General features: G+C 32.6%; 1 protein-coding gene and 1 pseudogene across 1 annotated transcript in view; both read right to left on the bottom strand.

Moving 5' to 3' along the window:
* ISPD (isoprenoid synthase domain containing) overlaps positions 1–22,243 on the bottom strand; it is a 247,969-nt gene that overhangs the window by 20,297 nt on the left and 205,429 nt on the right. The gene's annotated exons all lie outside the window — the stretch shown is intronic.
* Positions 12,498–12,592, bottom strand: LOC111743256 (annotated as a pseudogene).

Below are 22,243 nucleotides of genomic sequence, written 5' to 3'. Positions count from 1 at the left end.
ACTGTACTCTGAGTAACTGTCATGATACCCAAGCCAGAGTAGATACCAGTACTTATTTTTACAGGGAATTAAATATTTTGAATGAATAAATGTGTAAGGGATAAAATTTAGGTTTCTGGCATTGGTTGTTGATGAACTTCTGCAATTCTTTCAGGATGCTTCTTTTGCCCTTTTTCTATTCTAAGTTTCCATTTCATCTCCCTCCAACTTTTTCCCATTACTCCTTGACATCCAATTTCAGTGATCAGGAAAAATGTTTCTGTTTTAAGGTTCCAATCATGCTGGTATATTACCATCCCAATTCTCGGGGTCCATTCTTTCCTGATTGATGACCTAGCTTTATGTAAAACTCGGGACAAAAACACGACTGTACACAATTACACAAGTTAATAGAAAGTTCTATGACTGCAAATCCTTCCTTCTGTGCCACACTGCTTATTCCTAAATGGAGGAACAGATTCCCAAAGGGCAAGTGTCACCTTACTAACACTGACCCCAGTCCTAACTCTGCCAGGTTGCAATAATTGGGAAGCTCCCTACAACTTTCTTTTTCCCTTTTGTATACTGCCAAAGAGTCCAGTAACTTAAGGTAGATGCATGATGAATCTCTGTATCCTATTTTTAAAATTAGGTCCAAACTTAGCATCTGGAAGGTATTCTTAGGAGTTTGGGATTTAAAGATGAGGAGATTCCCTCTTTTCAGAATGAAATATATTTCCTATTTGGGGTTCTTTTAATTCATTTTAGTGAATTTTCAAAGAAAAGACATATGTATTTAACTACTCAGCCCTTAATACTCTACAAATCTTCCCAAGGTAAGATTCTGCCTTTTGATTAGTTTGTTTCCAGTAGTTTTCGATAACTTGGCCATGTTACTCCATTCACAGTTACTAAATCTCCATTGTGTATATATACAGAAACTATAAAGTACACAGAAATGTGTTAACAGGTACCATTTTTAAATGTAATATCTGGAAGAGAAATGATCAAAGAGGGACTAGAGCAGAGGTTCCCAACCTTAGCATTATTGTCACTTTGGGCTGGATAATTGTTATAGGGGATTGTTCTGTGCTTTGTATGATGTTTACCATCATCCATAGCCTCTGCTCACCAGACACCCATCACATTGCATGTGAAAGTTGTGAAAAATATCTCAATGTGCCCTGGGGGCAAAACTCCTTCTGATTGAGAACTACCAGATTAGAGGTAGGGAAGTAATTGTTTTTAGATATAAAGTAAGGGAGATCTTTACTAAAGCAATGAGGACTCGAAATACATAATGAAGAACACATATACAGAATTCCCTTATTGATTCAAATTGCCAGTCTTTGCAATGGGAAAATACTACTCAGAAAAGGGACATATTTTAATGAGGTGAAGAGAGGTGTGGCAAAGAGACATGGAAAAAGTGGCTGATTTCCTCAAATGAAATCTAAGTCTAAGAACAATAGTCGATAACTTTAAGAATTTTTTTCTGAAGTTCTAATAGGTAAAAATAAAAATAGAAGTGAGTGATACAGAAAAGGTCTGAACTATGAGCAATCCTGATACTTCTAAACGTGCTTTTAAAAATTATGACTGAATTGCATCCAGGCCATATTCAAATTTACTTGTCAAAATATTAGAAATGTTCCTAAAAAGTTTCACAAAATTAAATCCAATCATAGAACAAAGGTATCTTGAGAAGTTCTATATGTAAGTAAAAACTATATCAAACTTCTGAAAAATAAAGAATAATTTTGTAGTATGATTACTTCCTAATATGCCTGCTTTGGAGTCTGGATTTTTATATTGTATTTCCTTAAAAGTGGAACACACTATTAAAAATGTAAATAAGTAATACTAAGTGTCTTTGGCCAATATCTCAAAACCATTTTAGTCCAATATACTTAAGCAAAGATGGAGGATTTTCTGCCTTTTGATGATCATGTTTTCATCATTATAGTCAGATGCTCTTGGAAATGCTCACAACAAAACAGAAAATCTGTAAAGGGATATTTTAAATAGACATAATTTCACATGTATGCCCAGAAGGTTTTAATAAATCTGAACAAGTACAGTGTCAAGCAAAATGTTAATCTGTACCTCTGTGAAGACCTCTGTTTGACTGGTTCTTCAATATTTTGTGGTTAGGTAAGACTTTATTATATAAACGGTATATTGAGCTTTATGCCTTGTAATTATGTTAAGTGTTATTTGTGAAAGTTCCTTCAACTTATTTGGAATTTCATTTCCTCAGCTGGCAGCAATTACAGATTCAAAGACCACCAGAAATAATCCTTCAGCCCCTTTCAGGATCCACAAGCTTGTTTTGAACACGTAAGCAAGCGTGCAGGAACACTACACTCCGATTATAACGAGGCCAGAGGGAAGGTTATTCTTTCCATTAAAAAACAAAAAAAAAAACAAAAAAAACCCCCAAAAAAACCCTGCTCATAAATGATTCAAAAGCCAAAAGAGAAATGATAATTCTACCAACATATACAACTTTATCTGAAATCAGAGCTGCCCAATGCAAGATTTTGAACTTTGAAAGTAACAGCTCACACAAATTACTGACTACTTCTGCCCAGTCAGTACATTCATCTAACAAGGCCATTTCCATATGAGCAACCACAAACATTTCTGGCTTCGGTTGTTAATCTCCCATGAAAAACTATTTCCATACTATTTTTAACTTGTATATGGCAATGATTACCTGTTTATCTCTGAAGCATATAAACTCTTACAGTGTCCTTTATAATGTATTTATACCATTTTCCTTTCCATGTCCTTGGCAGATGGAAGTATTCACATCTCTCTCCCAAGAACAAAAGTTGAGAAGCACATTGCTTCTCCTTCAAAACTGGCTCCTCTTTGTCTCCCAAATTCTTACACTATTAGGTCCACTTCTTAATAGCTTTTCAAATTCAACTTCTTAGATTAAAAAATGCAATTGTGTGATACCTGAAGCCAATTGATATAAAAGAGTTGATTAAATGGCAAATGAAATTCACAATTCACCTTGAACATATATATATATATGTATATATATATATATATATACACATATATATATATGTTAGGTATTTAATATTATTATATATAATATATATTATATTATAATATATAATAATATATATTAAATGTATATACATTAGGTATTAATGTTTTACTATATATTAAATGTATATACATTAGGAAGCATAGGAATCCTTTCAAGATATTAAAATAAGAGATCTGATTGTAAAATTTCTTACATATGTTTTACCAAATGTTTTAAATTAACTCATTTAATATACTTAATATCCATATGATATGAGTATTCTTTTATCTTTACAGATGAGAAAAATAAACTTTAGAAAAATTAAGTATCTCATCTTAGTTTACAGAACAAATAAATGATGGTCCTGGGTATTAAATCCAGTTCAATTTGAATTTCAAAAATAACTTTTTTCCTATGATTCTGTGCTCTATCCTTTTTGAAGTTCAAAAAGAACCCAATTACCAAATAGACTGACTTCTAATAGGTAAAACCTAAAACAGAGTTATAAATTAATGCAAATAATTGCAAAACAACACATGGTCTTTATTCTTAAGGAATTCATAGTTTGGTGTTGGAGACAAAACTTTTTATTTCCATGGTGTCTTTTAGAGTTGTCTCCATTGCATCAAATATATGGAATGTCAACACTACAGAGATAAGGTTTCAGGGTAGAAAGTAGATATCCATGGTTTATTGGGGTGAAGTGAGAGGAGAGTAGTGGGAAGAGATATATATATGTGTGTGTGTGTGTAAATATATATATACACATATACATATATTTATTTATAATTATATTACTATTACTATTACATATAAAATAAAATTATATTATATTATATGATTTATTTATATTATTATATACTAGTTAAAATCTTAATGACATATAATATAAATATATTATAAAAGCATATATACACACATGTATATACATATGATACATCTTCCCATTACCCTCCTCTTATTTCACCTTAATAAACAATAGACAACTACTTTCTTCCATGAAACCTTCTCTGTGAAGCACTGATGTCCCATGTGTTCGATAAGTGCACACACACACACACACACACACACACATATGTATATGTCATATGTGATCTATCTACACATTACATATATCAATATATGTATGTATGTATCTTATTTTAGAATTTATGTCTAGATTATGATGTCTAAAATTATTCCCTATATCTGAGAGCTCTGAGCTCTATAATTTGGGGCAAATTCGAATTCACTAAGATAATTTCTTGAAATACTATACTACAGAAAACAAGATTAAGATATTGCTTCAGAAAGAACTGAAATGTTTGAGTTTAGTGATCTGTACTATAACCTTTTTGATGTAATTAACTGTGGGAAAGGAGTGCAATGGATGGATAAAAAGGGCCTTTTGCTCTTTAGCAGATATACTTCTATATTTTTCAATTGTTTTATTAAAAACATTGACTCATGTATTAATTTTTTTAATGATAACAATACCAAAGATATATGGCATTCAAAACTACATACTCAAAGGAGGGCTAAATTTTAGAGACAGCTATATAAAAATCTCTCTTTATTGGCATATGATTATAGTATATAATAGTTAAATTTAATTTTCAATCATCTTAATCCAACAAGAGGTTTAATTTTTCATTTTTAACTTAAACTGATAATAGTGTTGAAGGGAAAACTTGAGTTTTTCATTAGAATATCCACTGCTTTGGAGGTTCTATTTATTTTCCATAATCATTTCATATAGAAAAATAACTTGAGGATAAACCTAATGAATAATTCTGAACCAGATTGAAAGATAGCTATGACCTTTGCCTTTTCATTAGCATATAGCATGCAGTATACAAGCAACACATGATGAATTGTATAGTGTATGCTTACAATTATGACCTTGCACACAATATGAACATGCAGTACTGATTAAACTACTAATGCTTTATTAAAACTTTAGGAAAATATCCTGTAGGAAAAATATTTTAAAACATAACCTTTATTCATTTTTGAAGTGACAAAAAAAGTTAATGAAGAATTAAAACAACAATATAACCAACATGTTATAGAAATAAATAAATAGAACATAAAGTATGTCAGCTATTCATATATATCTGACATATTACTCTAAGTGAACCCTTTCTAGCTAAAGATATTTATGTGAAAACAAGATCATCATTTCTAGAGAATGTCTGCCATTTACTTACCATCTACAATAATAATTCAGATAGGACAAATAATTTACAGTTTAAATATCTATAATTTCTTAGAAAAGGATCTGGCTATCGGAAGGTAGAACTAGTAAAAGCTCTATAATTTGGGGTAAGGGGTAAAAGTTAAAACTATCCTTGAGTATAACTTGAGAAATATAAAACAATAAATTTGAAGTACTTTCACAAACTATTAACCAAGAATGTTTTTGAATCATTCCTGAGTCTTTAAGAAATCATCAGAGGGTATTCAAATTATACTGCAAGTTTACATTTACCTGTATTGACCTGTTTCATGTTTTATTTTACATCAATGAGGTGTGTAAGCTTATTATAACTGCAACCCCATACAAGCTCCAAAACATAAACACAAGGAAAAAATGTAACTTAATGGCCCTAAAATACTTTTCTAGTTATATAAAAGCATATACATATTATGAAATCATTTTTAAAAAAAGACAAATTCTTCTTTAAAATTGTGCTGGTCTTTGACTGATGATAGAGAATAAGAATCATTAGTTAAAATATCCACTAAATATTTTAAAGGACCAATGTACTCTACGGGAGGCTCACATCATATGGGGAAGCCATACAGCCGTTCACTGGGAAGAGGCCGCGTAGAGCATGAGCAGGACCATAAGGAGAGGAAATGGGCGCTCTAGTCGAAGTCCGTGAGGTAAGAACACTGTGACCTTGGGTGTCTCATTAAACTTCACCTATTCTCATTTCCTTTTTCAGCTGCAAAACAGACACAACAAACCATGATGTGTCCACCCCTGAACCTGCCTTACCCACACCAGAACTTTTCTAAGATTTAAATGTGAACTCTGAGAAAGTCTTGATGAAATATAACATCTTATGTAGTTGTCATATATGTTTTATCACTGATTCTCTTTATGCTACTGGAGAAAATAAAGTTAAATTAAAGTAATTTATATCATGAGGATTTTTTATATCCTGAAGTTACTCAAATATTTACTATAATTTACTAATATTTACTATAATATTTATTCAAATATTAAAATAATTTAAAATAGAAATATGATACAGAAATCAGATGCTTTTTTCTTTCTTTCAGAACTAGATTACACTTGCCTTCAGATCCCTGGTGCCTGACTCTTAAAAACTGATCAATAAAGGAAGGAAAGAATGCAAAATGTATTTTGTGTTACCCAGACTGACATCTGCTATATGGCTTAAGAGTTAATGTAACTTAAATAATCTCAACTTATAGATTTGGCATAATTTTCTATTTTGGAATTCCATAACTATCTACAGTTGAATTGTTTTTAACTGAGCAGAAAACCTGCTACAAAATAGAGACAGGTGCTATGATTAACAGATTTAATCTGGCCAGGTATACTTCTCATAGACATAATTAAATTTAAGACTACTATTACTCTGTCATCATTAAAATTCATAAAAAAAAATTTAAGTAGAATTATTGCCCTTGGAAAAGTATACCCAAAAGAATACCATACAGACTAAAGAAAAAAAAAGTACCATATTTGTTATTCATCAACTTAAGTATTATCTTTCCTTTCCTTTATTCATGTAGAGTACTAGGCAGAGAGACACACAAAAAAATTAACTGTAAAGCTGAAGAGCCTCAGCTGAAGAACCGGAAAAGAAGGGCAGCAGTGAAACCTTCCTTCTCTGGCCCACTTTCCACCCACAGAAGCCCTGTAAGGAATCTGTCAAATCTTTCTGTAGAGCATAGTTTGAAAACCACAGCTTTAAATTATTTTTTTATCTCAATCTTATAAGAACACCTTTTCTAATTTACAAAGAAACTTTTATGAGTTTTGAATATTTCCCATCATCACCTCCTATATATGTTTCAATAACCCAGGACATGTCTATTTAGAAATCTCTGCCATTTTTAACAAATAGAATTTATCTATTTATTTATTTATTTATTTATTTGTTTGTTTGTTTGTTTGTTTATTTATTTATTTTACATTTAGGGGTCATGAACTGCTGAGATCTATGCATTCATTTTTTTAAACAACTATTTTTGAGCATCTAGTGTGCCTCCGGCACTAAAGACAGGTATGAAACACTTCACGAGAAAAAGGAACCACTGCACAGCATTTTGCATGTTAATGCCCAAACTGGTCAATGGGCCGGAGGTTAAGATCTTTCCTGATTTGATCCTCCCAAATTGCTTGCCCATTTAGTGTCCTGTTTCCTGCATCTTTCTCCTTCTACGTCAGTTGGAATCCTACACCATGAGTCAGCAAACTACGGCCCTCAGAACAAATCAAGGTTATCTCCTGTTTTTGCAATTAATGTACTATTGGAACACAGTCATCTATTCATTTACTATTAGTTGGCTACTTTTGCACTACAATAGGAGAACTGAATACCCACAAAGCCCCTATATCTTCTTTTATCTTTTATAAGAAAAATAAAACTAATTTATAACAACTTACAAAAACTAATTTTGAATCTGTTTTAATTATACAATTTCTTAAATATTTAATCAACACTTGACATTTGAATTTTATACAAAATACCAAGAACTGATGTTTCTATACTTTGCTTCTCTAATTTGTGAAATGAGTTTTAAAAAATAGACTCTAAATGAGCTAATGGCTGTATAGAACTCTTGATTTAGTTTTCTACAAAGACTAACAAATCCAAAACAGTAAGCACAAGAGATTTGAGTGAGCTATGTAAATATGAATATTAAAACACTTTATTTAAAAGGCATACTAAAAAGACATCCTATATCGTCTACCATTCACTATAATTCTTATCCTTCCCAGGCTAGTAATTATCAGAGTGTTAGTAAGATTATTTATTTAATTGCATTTGAAATTGCTTGATAAGAAAATCCCTGGTGAGGCATTTGTATGAGTAATGTCAGGCAAGCTTAAATTTTATTGAGTACAAAATATGCACATACTCATCTACCAAGTTCAAACATTCAATTAATATTCAATATTAATTTAAATACAGGACCACACTTTATGTGAAAAAGTTTCTAATTTTAAGAATAAAGTTCTATATTATATTAAAGAGACTGTATAGGAAGAGAAAGTCTTTATACATTGAGATGCTTGGTAATTTAAATATAAATGCTGATAAAACTGTTGAATTTTAAGCAAGTTGTGGGCACACAATTGTTCCAAAATAGGCCCCATTTCTTAAAGAAAAGTAAAATGTATGATAAGATTTTCCTAGGTTTGCATTCACATACTAATATTTTAAATTTCTTTGGCTACCTTCCCAGCCTACTCAAAATGCAACATCTACATTAATAGTGTAGATCTGTAATAAATCTGCTCTTCAGAATAATGTATAATTCAAAAGTCTATCCTATGTTAAGTTCTAATTAGGTTTTAAGCACGTTTAGATTTTAGCGCATCAATCTATTATAAAATCACCAGAGCAAAGAGTAATGAATCTTGACCTTAGTTCACTTATAACTTATTTTCTTCATGCTCAGATGGGACTGTAATAAGAAGCACAGAGATGATTTAATGATGACTAATAAATGCCTGAAATAGATCAAGAAAAAAATTATAGTAAACATTTGTAACTGGGTAGACTTGGTAGTATTATACTCTATGTGAAGTTCATGGTTGCAAAATAATGTGAGAAAAAATAAAAGATATTCCTTATTTTGTAATTGGCTCAGTTGATGAGTACAGAGTACTGAGAATGGTGCATGGCATGTGGTAAGCAGTATACAAAGCTTCTATCACATACATTACCATTACAACCATCGCTATCATCCCGTCTTAGACATAAAACAACACAAACAAACAAACAACAAAATAATTCCTCTCTAGGAGTGCAACACTTAAAAGTCTTGAAATGTATGCTTCTGTGTATTTAGAGGTGAAAATTTCCACTACTCAGGAAAGATTTTATAAGACATCCAAGGAATTAAAAACTTATGGAACAATTTTGAGACTAAAGTTACTGGAAACAGAAGGCCAGAAAAGTGAATCCTACAGACATGTATAAAATCTTTTTAAGTCAGGGGTAATTAACATAATAAGTTTATCCATGGAAACAAATTCATGACTACCTGAAGAGAAATACAAATAAAGTCACTGGATGTTCAACTGCCACCAAAGGAATCCTTGAACTCTGAACATTTCATTCTGATTGAAGTAATGCTAACAAGGTTTATTTCTCTCTCACAGGGAATGACTAGCTCTGGTTTCTGTAGACAAGTGCAAAGTGCGAATGTCCCTATCATCATTGTCTCTTCATAGTAGCACAATACAGTAACAGTGGTATGGACAATGGGATTAGGAGATGTGGTCAGATATTTTAGCTGGGGGATGTAGGACAGCTTTCCGAAAAGACATTATGAGGGGAACACCAAGGAAACTACTCCAGCTCCTGGTAAGAAGCCAGCAGCACCTGAACTACAGTGGTGACCGCAGGAATGAAAAAAAAAAAAAAGAAAGAAAATGCCAGAAATATAGAATTAGACTTCAGAGCATTGACTTATTAGCTCTAGGGTACTAAGGAATAATCAGGGGTGATTCTTAGAGGTATTCAGGTAACTGAAAGAAAAGTAGCTCCCCTAACAAACAGGGGAGTCAGGAGAATACAATGGTTGAGACTCCTTATCTATAAAATTGGAATGAATACTACCTCATGGATATAGAAAGAGAGAAAGCATGAAGACTGAGCACTGTAGCATACAAAATCAGTCCTTACATATTCTGGCTTCGATTGTCTAAATGGAGTTGATGATCCTTGGGAAATATATTATGATAATATTTGTGATCAAGGGGAAACTGATTCACATAGCTAATTTATAGTCTCGTAGAGTAAACTTTACATCTGATTTATTCAATAGATTAATGTTACAGAATTAAATTAACAGGTAATATATGTAATTATGTGAAATGGGTAGAGCTTTGGAACTTCATCTAAGTTTTACATAAATTATAATTTTGGATTCAAATATAGTTCTATAAAATTATGAGTATCCATAAAATTAAAGATGCCATACACAAATTTTAGTAGAGTTATCACAAACACTGAAAACAGGCAAGTTGGAATAAAATGATATATAATAATAATAATAAGTAAATGTAAAAAAAAACTCATGCAATTAAAGATATGATGAGCTCTAAAGTCTCTCAGAAATACCATAAATACCTTTCTAAACCTCTGTGGTTCTGCACCTGCAAAATGTAAAGAAGGAAATAAAGGAACTAACTGAAAATTTCATTGAATTTGTAAAGGTGCAGGACTTCCTTCCCAATCTCCAAGCCATAAGCTCCTAGACCTTGTTTCCTCATGTGTAAATTTCCAAGTAATGTTACATTGCATGTATTATATGTTTTGTGATAAAACAAACAAACAAAAAGTCATGGTCAATGAAGTGTGCTAAATTCTGGGTTAAACTGGTTTCTTCACTACCTGACTACCCAAAGTCTTTTATATGTGAATACAGTAGCATCATTTTGCAAGGAAATTTCACCATGCAGTTATTCACTTCTTGGGGGAGAAAGAACACAACACATGGAGAATCTATGCTTTAGGTGATTTCACCTAAGTTTCCAATATTTCTGTCATTGGAGCCTCATAACAACCAGGGAAGAAGGCAGGGCAGATGAGGATCCAATGACTAGTGATGAGGAAATTTAAATTCAAAGACGTAATGCAAGCTGCAAATGGTAAGACTGACCTTTAAATGTTCTGAATCTCAATCAAGCACTATAGCTTTATTAACTGAGACAAAATTTCTGATCTCAAGAATACCACCTACAAGTGGGAGAGACTCATGTCTCTTCCAAATATGACATTCTATTCTACTCTGTAAAACAGCCATGGTATAGTTTACTGACTCTAACTTTGAAAAACTTAGGCAATTTGAAACAGGTTTCATAAATTAAGCCTAAATGTGGAGGTCACTCAATGTTATTAAAGCTTGTGCCAAGTAAAGTTTTTGATATCCCGGTAACTTTCTGTGATTATCTAGATTCAAAGTTCTCTTGGAAGAGATTGAGTGGTGTCTGGAAGACCAAGGAAGGCAAAATACTTTCAAAGATAAAATATCATTCCTGAAAGGACAATCAGCTGCTAGCCAGCTCTTCAATGACAACCTACACGAGAGGCTCTTAAAATTCTTGGGAAATTATTAACTGCATATATTTAAGAGACAAAATGTATTTTGCACATATTTCATTTTAAACTGTAAAAATATGCAGTAATTTATTCAATATCTTATGTGAGAGACCTGGCCTCAATACCAAAAATTCCCCCAAAACCTGAAATCAAGGTTCTTATGACTCTGAATAAATTCAGTCTTAAATCCTAACTCTAAAAATCATCTCCATCTCTCTCTCTCCCTCTCTCTCTCTCTCTCTCTTTCCCCCTTCCTCCCTCCCCCGCTTTCTCCTTCCCCACCACCCCTCAGAGACTAGGCCTTTATCCTGGATAATCGGCAATCCCTAAGGCAGCAGAAGACAGTAGCCTAGACCTGACTAATGGTCACAAGGTCTGGATCTCTGACAGGCTAAAGATAACACCTTGACCTAAGTTGTTTCACTTCCTGAGCCCTAAGGTGGAATGACTCCCTGGCTACTTTCCCGTGAAACTGAACTGTCCTCAAGACCTGAAGAAATGATGCATTACTCTTACCTCACCTCCAACCAATCATCTCCAATCCCAGCACAACCCCCAACCCCTAACCCAGGTGTCTTTTGATTTTGCCCTATATAATCTATTCCCTAGAGGCATCAGGGGACCAGGTCTTTAGTGCTAGCTCACCTGTGTCTCCGGACTTGGCACCAATTCCCTAAATAAACCTCTACTTACTTTCTTTGCCACAAACTCCTATTCCGTCTCATTTGGCTGTCTTGCATGCAGGCAAAGGAACTCCTTTAATTCAGTAACAAAACCTCATTGTGATGTTATTTACAACACACAGAAAATTATTTGTATTTTGTTAAAACACAAACCCACACAAGCAGACATGCACACACAGATACACACATTTCATTATGAATTTTAGGAACTTCAAGATATACAAAGATTAGGGAAATCTCTTCACCAAGATCATGATATATAGAACATGATTCCCCAGATTTGAAGTACTTTAGTATACTGTTGATATTCAAATAATTCGTGTGCCAATATATTCATAATCCTATTATTATATTTAAAAATAAGTATATCCCATTTTTGGAATCCCTAAATTACATTGCCAAACTTACCTCATTTTGGTTTGTTTGGTTAAAATTGTTGTTGCTTAATCTACAAGGATCTTTTTAAAAACTGATAATACCCCAAGGCTTTCATTTAGTTATATTCACAACTACTCTAAACAACAAAACTGTGATTTAAAATTATAAACTTACTACACTTGATCTTAGCCAAAAGGCCGAGAAGTGATGTGGGATATGAAACTGAAAGCAACAAACGAACAAGACAAACAAACAGAGATTCATGGACACAGACAACAGTTTAGTGGTTACCAGAGGGAACGGGGGTGGGGGGAGGTAGGTGAGGGGAAAAGGGGTCAAATATATGGTGACAAAAGGAAATTTAATTTTAGATGATGAACACACAATGCAAAATATATATTATTGAATTGTATCCTTGAAACCTATATAATTTTATTAATCAATGTTACCCTAATAAATAAAAATAAGTAAATACATAATAAAATTATTAGATTAAATTCTAGAAATTTTAACATTCCAGTATATAACTCCTTGTGTCATTAATATACAGTACTTTGTTTCAAACCTCTTCTGACAATAACCTACAAATGATCCTCACCACTACTGAATATTGGTGGACTAGTTTTCTGTTTACTGCCATAATTGATTACTACAAATTTAGTGGCTTAAAACAATATAAATGTGTCATCTTAGAGTTCTGTAGGTGAGAAGAATGACACAGGTCTCAGCAGAGTAAAGGCTCTGGGGGAGAATTCACTTCCTTACCTTTCATAGCTCCTTACCCACAGTCGTTGGCTCATGGCCCACTACTATCCTCACAGCCATCAATAGCTGGGCAAGTCGTTCTCACTTCGTATCACTCTGCCTCTCCTGCTCCCACTCTTCCACTTTAAGGACACTTACGATTCCATTGGGAGATTGTTATTCACCCAAATTATTCAAGATAATCTCCCTATTTTAAGGTCAGCTGACTGACAACCTTATCAGTATCTGCAAATGTAATTCTCCTTTGCTATATGAAGTAACATGTTCACTAGTTCTAGGAGTTAGGACCTGGACATTCTTGGAGAACAGGTACTCTGCTTACTAGAGTTGGCCACAAGCTTACACTTAATATGCTGTTGGTCAGTATCTGTGTTTATCAGCAAAGGCATTTTTATTTAAAGAATGTTTACTTTATTCATATAACTCATGAGTCTCTATGAGTAGAATACAGTCATATCATTTTTCAAATGAATTTGACCTTGTAGTATTCACTTCTTAGGGGAGCTTCAAATAACGAGTAAAACTATAAACTGTTTGTTTATAAAAAACTGAGGACGAAGCCTTAAACAATTTAAGATCTTCAGCATAACTTGAGATTTCAGAAATTCCAATATACACAATGAACTTTGCAATTGTCAAGTCTGAAATCATAAAACTAGGATGATCTCACAAGCAACATTCCTACCCTCTCTCATGAAGAGGCAACTCCCTGGCTTCTGAAAAAGCATTTGCCTGATATACACCTCATGCCTCTCATTTATTTCCTTCATAAACTCCCAAGGATTCGCCTTTTAAATGAAACCTTCTGTCAGTAGCCTGATATAAATGTGTGGCTACACCACCGCCCACTTGTACTTCCTAAACACACATGCCCACATGCTTTTGTGCTTGTCTCTGCCAATCATGGTCTTCATGTGGCTGATGCCATTTAAGCAGTAGCCGCTTACTTATCTGTGCTCAAGACTTAATCAAGGAACAAAATTTTCCTTTTCAGGAAAATATGAATCTGTCCTAACTAAAGGAAGTTATACTTTAAGCTCTTTAATGGTTGGCCTATATCTGCCTTATTTCAGCTTTTCACAGGTCCCAGAACATAGTGCAGATACAAAAAATAATAGTTCAAGGAATAAACAAAGGCATATTAACAAGTATCTCAAATCTTCTACCATTTTTGTCCTTACTTGTTGAATGAAGTCTAGTTCTCTCGTTATATAAATTTTGCCCTATTTAAATTCCAACATTCAGTCATATTTTATTTACTAAATGCCAACTATGTGCCTGGCTTGTAATACCGTTTATTAATACAGTGGCAATTTAGTTCCTGCCTTCATTTATATAACTTGTGGTCTTTCAGATTTTTTAATCTTAGTAAATTTAAGATGTTGATATCTATTCCATGAAGCATTTCTCAACACTTCAAGCAAAAATAATGTTTCTCTTCTAGTCCTTAATATTATCTATTCTACATACCATTTACACTGCCTCACACAGCAATTATTTATATACACATCTCATCTCCCCCAATGTATTCCTTATATAGCCCCTTACAATTTATTTTACTCACATACACACACGATATTTCCAGCATTGCTAGACATGTTTTTTCTCTTAAAAATATGACCTCCACAAAATCATAGGAAGGATATGTTATCTGTTCTGAAATAGCAATTCCCACTTTCATTGAATGTAATTCTTTTCTCTTTATCAACAGTGAAATATTTAATATAAATGTATTAAACATAAATATAAAAATATTTAGAGTGTGATTATAAACTAAGGTACTATGGGTAAATATACATTAATTATTATTCTACAGATAGATAATATTCATTTCAATCATCCCTGTACCCTAAAGAAATTAGGTGTGAACATCAAAATCTGTCCTTCCTAATGACTTATTAGCAATGACTGACATTTAGAGCAATCATTAGACTGCCAACAGATTAATTTGATCACACTTTCCATCAAGGAAAGTGAAGCAAAGGCAGTGAAAGTTACAGAGTTATAAATATTATTCAGAAAAACTGCAAGATATATATAACACATAAGTCTATGTTTTTATGCAAAGCATATAGAACTGTTTTGTATAATATTTTATGGTGTTAATACAAAAACTGCACAAAAATTTTGCATGAGCATGACAGGAGTGGCCCTTCTTAGAGTATGTTTGAATCTAAAAAATTAAATTAGATAACAATAGATATGTGAACCAGATAAAGTAGATTGTGCCCAAGAGAATGTAGCTAGTTGGCAAGTGAACAAGAACTTGATCTGGAAATAACTGTCAGCTCTTATTCTAAACCTTTCTAAGTGTAACACTGTCATCTCAGGAGAGGTACTGATGCAGACCTGAAGAGCAGGAACAAGTTCTTTGTGTTTTGGAGATTTGGGCCATTTAATATTTCAGAGTGCTCTTCAAGGTCTTCTTAAATAAACAAGCCTACCAAATACGATAAAAAGTAGGTGATAGGCTACAGAGAAACAAATGAATAAGCAATAAACTACATGCAAAATGTTTCGCTTCATGTACAGAGGAAAAACAATTTCAAAAGGTAAACAAAAATAAAATGCTAAGTTTTTAAAACATCTTAATGTACCCTTTAGGCTTGAAACAATTTGAATCTAGAAAAATGAATATTGTATATCCATTTATTGTAAGGATCAACAAAGCCTCAAATTTAATTTTAAAGTTAACTATTTCCAAGATTGAAAATCTCTTCCATTTTATTTCTTTTAGAGTTAATCGTCAGAAAGGAAAAAAACTCTTTAACCTCTAAGCAGCCTCTCTATTACTATAAGCAGCATTTTATAAGTCACTGAAGTTGTAATACCATTATTGTAGGCAAAGGAAAATCAATGGCAGACTCAAATCATAATTTCATATATTTGCAATGAAACCATATTTGAGAAGAACAAATATAGAATTAAAAATAATTAGGTCTACACATGGTTTGTTTCACTGTCACCAAAAATCAGGTCATTGGTGATTTGGAAGGAATGGAGTTGATTTGGATTCATGGGGTATGAATCCCAGTAACTTCTGTTTTTAAATGTTTTTTTTCGGGGAAGCTATGAGCAGCCTGGTTTGGCTCATCCCTGTCGAGGTCTCAGGTAATGTAAAGGATTTAAATAGTGGAGAAGCTGAAACATTTGCATTCTATTCTGCCACAGCCTGGAAAGAGACCCCCAGCCTATGACAGTATTACTGAATGCAATATCTAGAATAGCACTCAACAGGGAATGCACGGGAAACATGCATACGTCCGCCTCATGCCGCAGCCAGTGATTTCTGATTGAGTCTTGGAAACTGTGATAATAAACATCACATACTATATGTACAGGTAGCATGTTGACTATTGAGGAAATCAAGGCTCTTATCTAGTATTTTACATTTCTTCAAAATGTAGCAGTCAAGCATAATAATATTTTTATTTTAAAAACGTAATCTGTAGCATCCCTATAACTGAAATAGTTCCTTAGGTTACCAGAAAATTGATCCATAAAAATTGCAGTTGAGTTCTAACTACATCTATATAATCATTTAGCCTCCTAAATGGAAATGTCAAGTATTAATAGAAGCTCACTTTACTCATTGGTATAACATACAACTGGTGTTCTCAATCTGATAATAGTCAGAGTGTTTTGGGGCCATAATTACTTAAAAACTTTTACGATTACATTTGAATAAAGATTTCAACTAAATGAGAAAACTGACTTTTTATGACAGTAGATTTAACAAAAATCCTGTTATACAATTTCAGTGGCATATTTAGGGAACTAGGATTTATCTAACAGTTTTATTTCCCCTCAACTTAAGGATAACCAGCATCTTCCTTTGTTACTTCAGAATTTAAAAAATTTATTTTAATTGTTAAAACAAAAACCTCCCTGTCTTATTAAGCTGACTATTGTTAAGATGAATAGATGACTGTTCAGTGGAGGATGTTGAAGTGATTCCTGAGAGAAATCATCGTTAAAGATGCTAAATGTTAGGATTGAACCTGAATGAATCCCTTGACACACTTTGAAAGTATGAACCAAAGCTTTCTAAATAAGTTTTAATCTCCCATTTAAATTTTGGTATAGAAAAAGAAGTACATTCTATTTTGTTATTTTTAGAATTAAAATTAATAATTAAAGGAACAACACCACCCAAAGGGAAAAAAACCATGAGTTGAAAGTTCAGGCTGTCAGTCAGCAGTGTTTCCTCAGCAAGCACCATATGCTGTAAGGAAATACCAAAGGTGCTATTTTCTCATCACTAATAAAAAAGCAGATAGCTGCTTTCTTAGAATTCTGTTAAAGATGCCCAGCAGGATTCACGAAATGGTACAACAGTAAGTGACAATGCCACCTGAGACAGTGTAAGTGAGGTGGGTATTGTGTCTCTAAATGCCTGAATGAGCCAAAGATAGCAAATCATACTATTTGTTACTTTGTTGCCTTTTCCAAGGCAGGGGATATTTTGGTTCATAATGAATATGACAAGAGAACTTCAGAAAACCAGAAACCAATGCCTGAAACCATCAACTTTCTAAAACCTAACTTGGGAATATGCAGTTTCCTGTTCCTTTGCTTAACTGCCCACAAATTTCATGTCGATTTTGAAAAAAATGTAAAAATTCATATTTCAAATTATATGTACTTAAACTCATATTCTGTAGTGAGTGCATGAAAAAATAACCACTATCTTCACCTCCAAGAGTTTGATTTTTTTATTTGTACATCGATACTACCAAATCAATACAAACCTTGTTATATATATATATATATATATATATATATATATATACACACACACACACACACACACACATATATACACACATACATATATACATATGTCTGTATATATATGTGTGTGTGTGTATGTATATATGTATATATATATGCAGTTTTCTTTAAAATATATGCAGAAATATGGATTGGGTTTATTTTCTATCTTACAGGAGTTTTTAGTTTCTAACTAATATATGTTTCCTAGGAAGTTCAATGTATTTTTCAGAAAGAAACAAAAACAATGCTGTATGTTAATTCAGTGCAAGCTCTACTTTGTATATATTATAGTGTTTAATTGTAATTGCCTTAATTAACAAAATTATTGACATTTTTTATTTTATATATTTAGAATTCCAGCTTTTAGGGTAAAAGAGCACTTTACTGGTTGCTTGCCTGACTTTTACATATGCTTAGCTTTAAGTAAAACTGACAGTGCAAATATATATTTATCCAAGAGAATAAAAATTAAAGATTTATTAGCCTATCAGAACGATTCATTGTCAATTTCTTATAATTTCTTAATACATAAATTACCAGTGAGGTATTTAAATTTATACTATTAATATAAAGGATCAGCAAATTACAGTAAGTCAAATCTTGATCTGTGGCCTATTTTTATTCGATCCATAACCTATATTTTTAATTTTAAAGGTTTGTAAATAATGAAAAACAAAACCTCAGATAGAGACTATTATGTGGCCTGTGAAATCTAAATTATTTACCATCTGACTCTTTACAGAAAAAGTTTGCTGACTCCTGGTATAAGTAATCTACTAGCATTGTTTTTTTAATTCAAAAACTTGGGTTTGAAAAAAGAAAAAAAACTTGATTTAGCCAACTTTTAGATTTATTGTATGAAGCAAAGCAAACTGCATATAAACAGAAGGGATAGATAAAAATAATACCAAGTTCTATTTCTTAAAATTTTCTCACACAAAGGAACCTAATTTGTTCATTACATCATAGGTAGCAGGCGGGTATTATATAAGATACTTCACACTAAAATAGTCTCATGTCATTACAATAATGATGGCCATTTTATAGCAGAGGAACCTGAACCTCTGAAAGACTAATTTTTCTTTAGAAAAATGTGTTCACTATGTACTAATATTTTTAAGTAGCATTATATTTATTATAATCTAATTTTGAACTTTCCAACTTCCCCCGTTGTGATTGAGAAAAATAATATAAACAGAGCCATTTCCAAATGGTGTCAGAACCACCATCCCAGAGGAAAGGCCTTGCACGTCTTACTCCTTGAACCTTTGGAATGTTTGAAACGGGCAAATAACCTTTAGATTGGGCCGAATCAACATTGTCTTACATATAACTTTTGTAAAGCTAACAGGCAAGCAGACATTCTGACTACAAAGACTGAAAATTAGACATTGTTTAAAATTAGTACCACCATGTATAGCTAAAGAATAACTCAGCTTATTAGCACCAATAGAGATTCTTTCCTTATTAACACAAATAGAAATTCCTTTTTTCTATTCATATAATTATTCTCCTTCCCTTTCTCATAAAAACCTCTTACTTTCACCCATAATTGAAATACTCTTTAAATTTTTGCCTGAATCAGTGCTGCTTGAATAGCTATTCTTGATCGCACATAAATGCCTGTTGCCTTTCACTTTGACTTTTTTTTTTAGGTTAACATGCTATACTCACCAGGCAGAGATGAGTTATCAACTGCTGGAATTAAATATCAAGCATAAACAATTTTGTCCAGTATTGTATTTTAACTTTTATTAAAATAATGCCAATTTGATTTGTTTTATGTAGCAGAACTTAGATATTTAACTACTCAACTCAAAATATTAATTATATACTGGCATATAGCTTTTCGTTGGGTAAATTGTTTGAAATATAATGGTATATGGCTCTCAGGTGATTAAATATGCTCGAGTAACCCAACAATAAGTGGTGGTAAGTAAGTTCATAGTGGGTAATGGCCTGCCTCTCAGTACTTGTAACTGGGTGAGCCAAAACGAAACAAAAACAGAATTCAAGGTTTCTGTTTCCAGGAATTTAATATAAATACATTTATTGAGCCCTGGTTAAGTTATATGGGCTTGATTCCCCACATGAATTATATGTTGAACGTGAAAGAATGCTTATAAAGAGTTTATCATGTATGAATACTTGTAGTAACAAGATCGAACTTCTGTCATACAAGTGTAAGAATAAAAATGTGTGCCTGAGTATTAAATATATAAATCACTGATAAATTAATTTTTTCTTAGACTTATTACTCAGATTTAAACTAGAGAACACATTGGAGATTTTCTTATTTTTAAGACTTTGTAACAAATCACGAAAGTCTTTTTTTAAATGGTTCTCTTTGATTAAGAATTTTGCATATTATTTTACTAGTGATTCTTATTTTTCAAATTTGAAAAATAATGTTATTGCTCTTTAATTCTAATGTGTTGCTGCTTTTTGTGCATTTTTTAATTAATTTTTACCAAACCATGAGCCAGCTATCACTATCATACATATTCTAAATGCATCAATAGTCCTCTCATTTTAATGGTGCAAAAATTCCTGCAAATCATATTCCTGCAATATCCAGGCAAGTTATCAGTGGACTCATCTCATTGAACAGGCTATAGACCACTTTAGATATTGTTGAATTTAATGGTGTGTGACACATGACAAGCAGCATACTAGGCATGTACAAGAGAAACACAATTATAGCGTGAAGGAAATTACAATTTAATAAAACAAATAAAAATGGGATCTTTAATCTCAGTTTGAGAACTGTGCTCTCATGGATATAAGGGAAGTCAAGGCAAGGAAGCACCATAAATAAGTATGATTAGGTCAGTATAGATACTGTATAAATTTCTTAAAGACTAAACCATTGTTTATAAATTAACTAAGCAAACACAAATGAAGCTAAACTCTGTATATTCTTACTGAGTTATGGAGAAGCAAAAAGTAATCGCTATATAATTTTGCTATCTGGAATTTAAAAAGTTTGTTTGGGTTAGTTTATTAAAGCACTGGCCAAGGTTCAGATTTAAAAATAGCTCTAGGGTCAACATTCATTCTCATTTTATTTCACTTGCTTTATCTCAGTAACTGTCACTTCTCTGTCTGAGTTAGACAAGCTTTTGGCCAGTTTTGCCCTTACTTGTACTTAGCAGCCAATTTCTGTGTTGGGGACAGACACTGGCAGCTTTCTCAAAGGGCTGTGCCAAGGGTTTAACATTCTTTTGTGTGGCCTGCATGAATGAAGAGAAGGAAATCTAAATATGCTCCTAGTCTGAAGAGCCAGCGGGTAGAAGTTTTGAACACACATAGAATGTTCCCTCTGGTGACCTCTGCAAATTCACTTGATTTTCCTCACTCCATCTTCTCCCTCAGAAACCATGCGCTGGGATTTTATTGATGGAAATCTTAGAAGCTAAGAGAGGTATTAAAAGACACAGTATGACTTAAGAGTGAATTATAAAATGATAGGCCTAATCTAAGAAAATTCTATACTATATTATGTGGAGTATTTTCACTGCCATGAAAAGATAGAAACTTTATGGCATGAAATCCAGGCTTCTTGTCAAATGATCAGAACAGTATTGTATTGTTTTTCTTTTAACTTTTTTGGGGTCCCAAAACCCTATTAATCTGATGAAAGCTGTGGATCTTGTAGAAAAGTACTTGCATCAACAGACATTGAATTTTCTTTATAATTTTAGGGAGCTTTCCTTATAATTTTAGGGATCACCTGAAATGAAGCCAACAAACCCAATTTAAGAAACTCTGATCCAATCCAACACTCACACTTTACAAATAATAAAATAAAGCTCCAAAGAAGTGATGTATTTTGCTTAATACAATACATCAAGTTAACAGAAAAAGCATACGAGTGGTTTTTTTTCCAAATCTAATGCCCTGAGGATACTCTTTAATTCTTTTAATAACAAGGACTTCAAAGCAAGTCATAGGAAGTTTCTGAGAAAGAGAAGAAATACTTCAAGTGTTTTTTTTTGTTTGTTTTTTGTTTTGTTTTGTTTTTTTGTAGCATAGGGAAATCAATTGTATCTGTGTCAGATATTGTTAGCTGTCTCCTAAAGACCTTCTCCTTACTCCTGTACAATGGTAAAGAGTGGCCGAGAGATGGCTGCTGGCTGGGGATTGCATTTCCTAGCTCCCTTTGCTACATGTATAGCCATGTGATTAATCCCTCGTTGCTAATGCAGTGTACACAAAAATGATGTGAGCAACTTCTACTTGACTTGCTTAAGAGAAAATCTTTTCCCCAAGGCTTCTGTTCTTTTCTATTTAGAGTAGTGGCAACTAGTGACTTTAAA

The sequence above is a fragment of the Pteropus vampyrus genome, unplaced genomic scaffold, assembly GCF_000151845.1.
Source record: "Pteropus vampyrus isolate Shadow unplaced genomic scaffold, Pvam_2.0 Scaffold4, whole genome shotgun sequence".
NCBI lineage: Eukaryota > Metazoa > Chordata > Mammalia > Chiroptera > Pteropodidae > Pteropus > Pteropus vampyrus.
Note: the sequence above shows the minus strand (reverse complement) of the source record. Positions and strands in the feature narration are given on the sequence as shown.